Raw genomic sequence first — 8,736 nt, 5'->3', positions numbered from 1 at the left:
GAAATAATAGGCATTTTAACACTTCACAGCATCAAGGAATTTCCAGTCCTGGCCAGAGGGTTCAGCTGCACACACACACTCCCATAGATCCAGCAGGATTCCTGGAGCAGCCTCTCCAAATTTAAACAAGCTTATTAGCACGTGTTTATCACCTTAGATTGCATCACCAGCAGAACAATTTGTTCCTGGGATGCACAGTTTGGCCAGACAAAACTGCAGAAGGGTCACTGGGCTGTCCAATTACTCCAAAGTGACAACACTCAACTGCCTCAGCACAAAGCACACAGAAATTGTCCTCTCTTACCTTTTCCCCTGGCACATGGTCCAGCAGCATTCCTGATTTACCACATTGTAAATGCAATTTCATTTGGAGGAGTTGTGCTTTTATGGCTCACTAAGAGGCTTAACTGAGTCTTGGCACAAGGGCCCTGGTTGCTTTGTCTCTTGCTGTACAAAGTGTAACAAATCCTGCAATGAGTCCACGGCTACTGAGCTGGGCAGACAAATCAAGCTTTGAACCCTCGTGCTGGATTTTCTGGGCATATCCAAGTCGGGGAGCAGTGCTGAGAGGTTTGTGGTGACCTGAATGCATAAGGGACTCATCCAAAGATGGGAGAGCTCCTATTTGTGGGCACCCACTGTCACTGATGGGGCTCTGAATACTCCTGTACACATCAGGGAACATTTACTCAGCTACAGCTCTTAGCCAAATCCTGCAATCTTCAGCTCAGTCACAAATGGAAGAATGACGTCTTTGCCTCCAAGAGCAGAAAACATCTGGGTGAGACAGCCCCACTCACTCGAGAATAGAGGTGGGTGTTGTGAAGAAATGGGGGATTTTGAACTTCCTCGAGTTGCATTGTGTGATGTCTCTGCTGTTTGACTGTTTAATGATTATCACAGGTCTTAAAGTTAATTTGGGGAGCTCTGAAGAGAAAAAAAAGCCCTGCATTTATTTATTGATACAAATTCAACCCCAGTTAAACCTGTGGTCTAAGTAATAGGTCACATTCTGCACAGATTTGATTGTGATGCTGACTTTGTCCCCTCCTTAGGCAGGAATCTATGGTAGGTAAAGCTCTCTTTACCAACTGGGGAATTTTTTAAAAACTTGACTTTGGAAACTATTAAACTTCTGTTATTAGAATAAACAAACCTTTCCCCTCTTCTCATTTTGTTTCTTCTTCCTAGAAATTTCTGGTAGTGATAACTTAATTTTGCAGTACATGAACAACCTGCATAATTAATTTTTTCACCGTATTTGTTCTCTCTTGGGGAGAGAGAGAATATTGAAATTACATGAGGTATTTTAAAGTCTTTATGTGTCTAGTTTATGACTGCTTATTAAAGGCAAAGTCAGAACTACAGGCTGTGTTTGCCACTGGAACTGGTAAAGCTGGAGTTAGGTTATGGATCCCACTGTGGAGTGGTTCCTAATTTCAACGTGTTAGAGGTCCTGACAAAGCTGCTGGCAGCTGGTAAGAGTCAGCAATGATCACATAAAAGCAGCTGGGCTCATCCATCCCAGGCTAAGTCGTAAGTGGTTGGTCACTGGATCAACTTCGGAGATCTTCCCCTGGCACAAGTGGTGCTGCTCCACTGACACCAGCTAAGCTGGGTTAATTTACACTGCTGTCAAATTTGGCCCCATATATTTAAACTGGAACAATTTAAAATATAATAAAATTTATTTTCTTTGCTACAATGCATCAACTCCTAGGACTCTATGGAAAGGCTGTGAATTCCCCTTGGCTTACAGGAGGATTTCAGAGGAACGCTGACTAAAGCAGGGAGATTTGCATCTCACTGGCACAGGCCTGCCTTTTGTTTCCAGACAAATGTGCATTTAGCAATAGACACAAGGCATGGAAAACCATACGTTAAAATATATGCCTTGCCTTTTGGTTTCATCATCTGACTTTATCAGAACAGAAATCCTACAGACAACTACTCTTAGCAAACAAGATTACTTACAACAGTAAGTAATGTGCTGCATAGAAAGCTCAGAAATACAGAGCAAATTAGCAGTGTTTGAATGTTTCATCTGTTTTATACATCTTAGGCTAGTCTTGCCATCAGGAATAGGGGTAGACAGTTTGTATCTCTCCTTTTTGTTTTGTATTAAAAACCACAATGAAACAGAAGGCAGAACAGGCTATTTATATCAGCTCCATCGGAAGTGGTGACAGGTATAATTACAGAGGAGAAATTACAGGCCTCATTTCAGTGGCATTTCTCCTGCTGTTCCAGAGAAGATAAAAGATTGAAAGTGTTCCTGACATATCGCTAAAGGAAAGATGCTTCAGTGCACTGTTCAGGTTATTTTCAGGTTGATTCAAGTACCTTCTCCAGAGCTCAGAAGGGAACAGGCTGTGTGGGGTTTGCCTGTTGCCTTTGTCACCTCCAGGACACCAATTCAAGTAATCCTGGAGCTTTTTTTAGTTAGGTTGCCCACTGCCAGGTAGGCAAACCCTGTGCTAAAATCATTTGCTCTGCCAATCTACTTGCTCTGGCCACCATCACTTTTATTTTGCCCATCACATCCAAGATGTGGCTTGGTACCAAGCAGGAGCCTCTTGCCAAGCTGGTTTCTGCTAAAGCTTTAGAATTGGCAGCAGTTTTTGAGTTGTACCTGATCTTGGCCAGTTTCCCCAGTGCTGGATGGGGCTGTCCAGGATAAGCAGCAGCCCTTGGGACCCACATGAAACCAGACAAAGACCCACCACCTTCATTCAGTAGCAGCAGGGCAGCAGTGAGGGCAAAGCAGAGCTACAGGGTGTGAGCAGAGAACTGGATGGCACCAGAGCTGCTCTGCAGCAATTTCAGCATCCAGGAGTGCATCACTTCACAGCACCGAGACAAAAACCTTTGTCAAGTAGCACAGAATGCAGAAGGTGTCTACTCAAAATTCAACAAAACCTTTACTCTTCTTCCCAGAAAACCAAATACTAAGGAGAAGACGTTTAAAAGGCTCTTAACAGCAAATCTAAAGAACAGGGAGCAAGAACAGAAGGCAACAATAGCTCAGCTGCTTCGCCTGGAAAGGGTTGTTTGAAATAATGTTGTCCTGTTACCTAGCAACATGGAGCTTATTGCTGGGCTAGTTACAACCTCATTCATATTTGTCATAATTTGGTAATCAGAATTGATCACAAATAAGACTGAATACAATCAACTGGCTTATGTTTGCAGTTAGAATCAATCTAAATCAGAGAAGGACATTAAGAGCTCAGTCATCTGTTCCGGGTGATTTATTCCCATTCTGATACTTCCACTTGGATATTACCATATTGTCTATGATCTCTAATTAGGGCTCTGAGCTTATTCTCTAGCAAGAGACACCTCTAGACACAAAGGAAGGGCAGCATAATACCCAACTTTTGCTAGGCTTTCTCAGTCAGCTCTGTTTCCTTCTCCATTTCAAGTATTTTGTTGCCAGATCTCCTGAGCAATTCACATCATTTGAGTGAAACATTCAACATCCCCTTCCCACCTTGCATTTTTTAGCCATGAGCATTACAACTCCAGCTCTGTCACCAGTGCCAAGCACAGAGCTCACAGAAGTGACAGTGCTGAATCACCTCAGTACCTGCCCAAGCATCTCTGCTGTGCAGCAGCTCCCCTTGTGTCCCCAGACTGCTTTGGTGGCACACGGGTGTGATGCTTACACAGCAGCTCCCACAGCTGAGCTCTTACACACACACACACAGGGCTCGTCTGACTGCTGGCTGCCCATCACACAGCCTGGCAAACACAGCTGAGCAGGAAACCTCAAGGATCTGAGGCTGCTTAATCAACAGTCAGGATTAATGGGAAATAGTCTTCAAATACAGAAAAGGAAGCTGCACAGAACTTGTCTCTTGATACCCACAGATGAAGCAAAATATTAGAGGCAGCGTGCAAGACAAGGTACTCAGAACACAGGGGAAGCACTTGAGGAGGCTGGGAAACAGGACAGGCATTGACTCAGAGATTGACTCAGCTGCCCAACTCCACATGTGCTCATACACTCCGCTCCCAGCCCACATCCTTGAGAGCCAGTTCATTGAGCTGGGATACACGTGAGGAGAGTGGCTGGGTATGGCACAGCCAGGCAGACCCCTGGCCCACAGACATCCCTGTGCCTGAGCTGCTGCAGCCAGGGACAAACAGCCCCTTTGCACCTCCCCTGCTCCCCCATCTGGGTCTAAACAGGACATGGGTCTGGCCCTGTTACGCTCCACCTCTTGTCCTGGTCCTTTGGGGATCTTTTCATTACACAACAGAAATTTGTTAATATAAAAAACAAATTTCAGAGCTGCTTCTCTGCAGTATGAGAGTGATTTACAAACCAGTAAATTAATCTGTGTACCCCTTATGGTGTAAGCATCTTGCCTTGTTGTCCCAGCATGACTGCAGAAACACTTAATTTTGAGGATTTCTTCTTCATGTGCCATATCCACAAATCTACAGATTTATTCCCTTCAGTGCAGGGTATCCTCTCCAGTCCTTGCTTGTGCAAGTGAAACCTTTTTCTAAACATAGGCAGTGGGGGATCATCCCATTAAATATTGGCCTGTACAGATAAACAAGGAGACGCTGAAAATGTGTATGAAGTGTTGAGAAAATGTGCTTTTTGCCAGGAGCAGGAAACCCAGGCAGGTTTGGGCCTGGCTTCAGAGCAGGGCAGTGCCTGAGTCACTAGTTGTCTGTCCTCACTGCTCCCTTGCCATGGGGAAGGTGCTCTCTCAATAAGTCTCATTTTTTGGACAACTTATTCCGCAATGGGGGCTGGAAATGGGGAGTAAAATCTGTACCCTTATCTCCCACACTCACATGGGGAATGGTAAACAAACAAGCTGTTCCCATCTCTTCTGCTGGCTTCAAATCCCACCCAGCACACCTCGGTCCCTTCCCTTCTTTCACTGCTCTGCTTGGACAAGCAAACTGTGTCCCCACAGCCTCCCAACAGGAGTGACCCAGCTCCTCTCTTCCTCTTCCTTTGGACTGAATTGAACCTGGCAGGCCCAGCCAGAGCCTTTTCCATCTCTGCCTATCCAAATCAGCGCAAACAAGACATGCCAAAATAACTCACCCATGTAGCACCCACTCCCCTTTTTTGCCAGCCTGGAATACAATCTATCAGGCTACACCCATCATACTCTGGTTCATCAATGCTTCCAGCCTGGGAAGACTGGTGCTAACACAGCTAAAGGCAAAAATCCTAAACCTCCCCAGGAATAAACCATAATTGATCGTGAGGTTTTATTCTTGTGACTTCAGACATGACATGGGAGCTAAATTTATATGCATCACTGAGGTGCTGAGAACAGAACAGACCACAGGCTGAAAACAATGCACATTTGTGGTAGCAGCAGCACAAGCAGCGCTCAGGCAGGTGTGATGTGGAGGGAGCCTGCTCAGAATATCTTTCCCCTCTTTTTGGATACTCTCACTCAGCCCTTTGAAAGGCAGCAGCCAAGAGAGAAGCGTGGCTTTCTATAAATGACTGAACATTCCTCCTGCTGGGAAAAATATGATGCTGGGGAAGAGGAGCAAAAGCTGTCCTTCACTGTAGCACTTTCCAGGACCTGTTCCAAAGGATGCAAGGCTCCCTGGAGGCCACCAGCATCCTCCTTGAGGGAACATTGGCAACCTCCAACAGCTTAACTTGATTGGGAAGTGCAGAGACTTTTTCAGGGATTGTAGGGTGTGTTTGTGAAGCCACCCTTTCATGGCAGAACATTATGGGGATCAGGAGAGGCTGTGCTACTTTACCTTTGTCTGTGATGCTTTCCTCATATACATCTTTTCATAACAGTTTCTACTGAGCTTGCTTCTCTGGGGAGAAGCAGGACTGCAATCACAAATTTGCTTTGGGTTTTTTTTTTTTTTTTTCTGTTTTAAACAAATGAAATGTTCATCTATAGATCAGAAAGCATCTTGGTAGGATTAGTGGAAATTTCAGCAACTGTCCAGCTTTTCTATCTGAGCAAAGAGAAGCCTAAAGACTCAGATATTCAGTTGGAGCAGGCTGAGAGTTGGAGAGCTGATACTTTATTTATTTGTGTCTGTGTAATCCTTAATGTCAGGCACAAGTATTGCAAATGTCTGACTTTTAAACCATTTTCCCACATTGTGCTTATTACAGGCTTTAAATTTACCAAACCCTGGAGACTGATCTCTCTTGCCCTGTTACAGTTTGGCTTTCTGCACATGCCAAATCTAAATCCCATCACCACCTTCACGATAGCTGAGCTTCCCCATCAATGCTCCATCTTAAATTTCATGCAGAACTTCAAATGCAGTCTCAGCATCTGCTCATAAAAACAAAACTGCATTTTTGAGTCCTAATATTGGGGTGGGGTGTCAAAAAGACATGGCTCTATTGAACTTTAGAGCTCAAAAGTCTGAAGATTAGGTGTTATTAATGTGTGTTTAAAGCAATCTCACTGTCTCTGGAATTCCGACTCAGGAGCTCTGAACATCTGGCACAGGCAGCACTTTTGCTACAAAGCAAGTTGGCAGGCAGGTTAGTGCATCTCTGGGGAAAACTTGGGAGAGTTTGGAGCTAAAAGGAGAAGGCTTATTAACCAATAAAAGCAATCCTACAGTATTCCCTTCATTCCAGGGAATTCCAGTTATTAAACAAAAAAAATGAGCTTTAAAGAACACTTAAGCTGCCCCTGGCTGATCCATCTTCAGGAAGTTTGAGAAGGTTTAGTAACCAAAGATATGAATTAAAAAAACAAGTTTCTTGTCACTGCTTGCAAGTGGCCCGGGCTGTGGAGGCAGGTTAATAACCAGCAGGGGTGACAGACCTGCCTGGCAGTCCCTGCTCTGCTGGCAGCAGACTGACCACACCAGGTTTAACAGCGCCTGGGGGCTCAAAATCTCACTGGGTTTGGGGAATTCTTGCTTTTCAGCACAGAAAATTAGGAGGTAGTTCTCCTGTTAGGAGAGGTGGACACAGCTCTGTTCACAGCTCATTCTCCCAGAAACCCTGCAAAGAAAGTATCTGGGGAGCTGCATAAAATTAAAGTGCTTTGATAAGCACTTAGTGGAATTTTTTTTGAAGGATAACAGCTGACTAACAACATTTGTTAAAGGCTGCTCTTGTGTCACTTCTGACAGGAGGATGGATGCACTACAGTTCTTTAGGCAACTTCAAAAAATTCCCCCATCAGCTCACTTTGTGCTGCCTCGCTGTGCTAGTTAATTTTCTTTTGGTGGTGTTAATTATTGTACTGTCTGTTAAAAAGACATTTTCACTACCCTTCAGTCCCACGAAGTGACAGCAAATTGCTGCAGCAAGAACACTGAAGAGAAAACTATTCCCCCTTTCAAACAAAATTCATAGTGCTCTAAAAGAACAAGGAAAGAAGTCAATTTGTTATTCACTAGAGAACATATTTTGTTGTCCTGAATAAACACAGCATCAGTACTTAGAATCTGTCTGGAACAGCAGGGAAAGGGAACTCACAGAATAACAGATATTTAAGTACTGCTTTTAAAAAGAGAGTGATGTGTCATGGAGCTGAATAAAAATTTTTTGTGGTTTATTTGTTTGTTTTTTTTAAATAATCCTGGAGATTTTGGTTTGCAGTTGAATTTGGAAGTTTTGTAATATACCAGCTTGCAGTCCTGCAGTCAGAGTCGACATTGTCACACTGTGATGGGTGAGGTTAAAACTGGCTCTTCTGTTTTATTTTAGTGCCCCAGCCTGAGAAGCGCAGCAGCTCTGGAGCTGATTCACGAGGTGCTCGTTCATCACTGGGGCAGCAGCATCTGGAGGGGAATGGGGCAGATGGATCAGGGTGGTAACAGCCTCAAACATCTCATTTTAATCTGCTCCCACAAGCAGAGGCCTGACATGACATGGGCTTTGTCTAACCAGGCGGAGACAGGCAGAGGGGGAAATTTGCTTTGTGTGAGAGAAATAGTGACAAGCTGAGCCTGGATTGTCATAACCTGGATGGAGACAGAGGCAATAAATTACTCAAGGAAAGGTGCTAAAGCAGCAGATCCAAGATCACCTGGCACAGCTATATTATTGAAAAATACATAAAAATCAAAACAGAGTCACTTATGTTTGCAAAAAAAAAAATCTTTTCTGTGCTGTTTAATAAAGGTATTTTTGAGATGGAGTGGAAAAAAAAAATACAGAGCTTATTTTTTACCATGTTGCTGACTAAGGCTTTACGCATTTGAAAAGCACCATAAGCACTTAGCTCCTATTGAAATCCTTATCCAAATTATGCTTGTGGCTTTGGTGGTTTATTTTTTTCAGCTTTTATTCAAAATCTTCAGGGTTTGTTTTTCATTTGTTTGTTTTAAAAGGTAAGCTTGTTTGAATATACTTGCAGTGGTCAAAACAGAAGTGTGGCATCTCAATGTAAAGCCTGTTTTCACAGTCGTGTTGTACAGGTACAGCAGACAGATGTTCACAGGTGCACTGACTGCTGCAGGAGGAGAAGGGTAACAATGGGTAGGACATCAGAGCATATGGCAAAAGTCATTGTTGTGATGGCATTGCACTCCTGACATGATCACCATGTTTAATCTCTGCATAAATCACAGCCAGCCAGGCAGCATAACCTCCCTTTTGCATTATATTACTCACAACACATGGGAAATAGCACAAAGAATAAAATTATATCATTTTGCTCCTCCTCTGATTTATGCATAACTCAGACCTCAGCACTAAAGCCCCAGACAGCCTTGATTATAATAAATTGTCTTTGCATTTGATATCTA

At 43.7% G+C, this 8,736-nt stretch overlaps 1 long non-coding RNA gene across 1 annotated transcript; it reads left to right on the top strand.

Annotated features, from left to right (window-relative positions):
* Window positions 1-426: 426 nt before the first annotated feature.
* LOC140685040 (uncharacterized) lies at window positions 427-8,123 on the top strand. Its single transcript, XR_012058208.1, has 2 exons — window positions 427-812; window positions 7,694-8,123. It is a non-coding gene; the product is annotated as an uncharacterized lncRNA (long non-coding RNA).
* Window positions 8,124-8,736: the final 613 nt, after the last annotated feature.

This window comes from Taeniopygia guttata, chromosome 13, assembly GCF_048771995.1.
Source record: "Taeniopygia guttata chromosome 13, bTaeGut7.mat, whole genome shotgun sequence".
NCBI lineage: Eukaryota > Metazoa > Chordata > Aves > Passeriformes > Estrildidae > Taeniopygia > Taeniopygia guttata.
The sequence above is the reverse complement of the archived record's forward strand: the minus strand, read 5'-3'. Positions and strand labels throughout refer to the sequence as shown.